The sequence below is a fragment of the Chanos chanos genome, chromosome 6 (assembly GCF_902362185.1).
Source record: "Chanos chanos chromosome 6, fChaCha1.1, whole genome shotgun sequence".
NCBI classification, from domain to species: domain Eukaryota; kingdom Metazoa; phylum Chordata; class Actinopteri; order Gonorynchiformes; family Chanidae; genus Chanos; species Chanos chanos.
The window spans coordinates 48,991,533-48,992,351 of NC_044500.1; the positions used below are offsets into that span (position 1 = coordinate 48,991,533).

General features: G+C 39.7%; 1 non-coding gene across 1 annotated transcript; it reads left to right on the plus strand.

The window, feature by feature from the left end:
• The first annotated feature begins 365 nt into the window (after window positions 1-365).
• trnaf-gaa (transfer RNA phenylalanine (anticodon GAA)) lies at window positions 366-438 on the plus strand. Its single transcript has one exon. It is a non-coding gene; the product is annotated as a tRNA-Phe (tRNA).
• The last annotated feature ends 381 nt before the right edge of the window (window positions 439-819 follow it).

Here is an 819-nt window from a genome sequence, read left to right on the forward strand (position 1 = left end):
TAGATACCTGAAACTTTAAATATCTGAACCTCTCTGGTCACTGCGCTTCATCATGCCCTTTTGCACTACATGTACATTTGGACACCGTAACAGCACAAAAATACACATCATTCCCACATTTTATCTCGCTCTGTACTCTCTACCCTCGGGTTTTATTTCTTCTACACGAACTCTCTACTATACCGACAAGAACCTCGCTACGTCATTCACTAACTCCAAAAAAAGTCCCATTTAATTATAGAGGGCAAACTCGCGAATAATCGAATCCGCGAAAATTAAATACGCGAATGAGGAGGGCCGACTGCAGTGTAGGCTCATCGTATCGTAAGAATATGGTTATAATTCAGGACCCTCATTATCGCAGTGCCGAAATAGCTCAGTTGGGAGAGCGTTAGACTGAAGATCTAAAGGTCCCTGGTTCGATCCCGGGTTTCGGCAGTTGCAGCGAGCGGCATCCTTTTGTATAAAATTCTGTAGGCCAGTGGTACACGCAGAGCATAAATAGGATGCAGCAATTTTGTTATTAAAATGACTTAACTCTAATAACTGACTCAGCTTTACGTTAAAAGTTTTATTTGACCAATTAACTAATTATAATATTTGTGTTTACAAAAATCCAGATTTTCGTACAAATCTTACAAATCACTTTCTTTTCAATATTGTATTGTCTGATGATCTTTGCCGTGGAAAACATGAACAAACAATATTTTCTGTGTATCCTTTATTCGATGGTCTTTCCTGCATGTTTGGCCACAATTTATGGGAAACCTCTAAAGATATGAATCCACCACCAGAGAGCGCCGTTGCACAACAAACGCT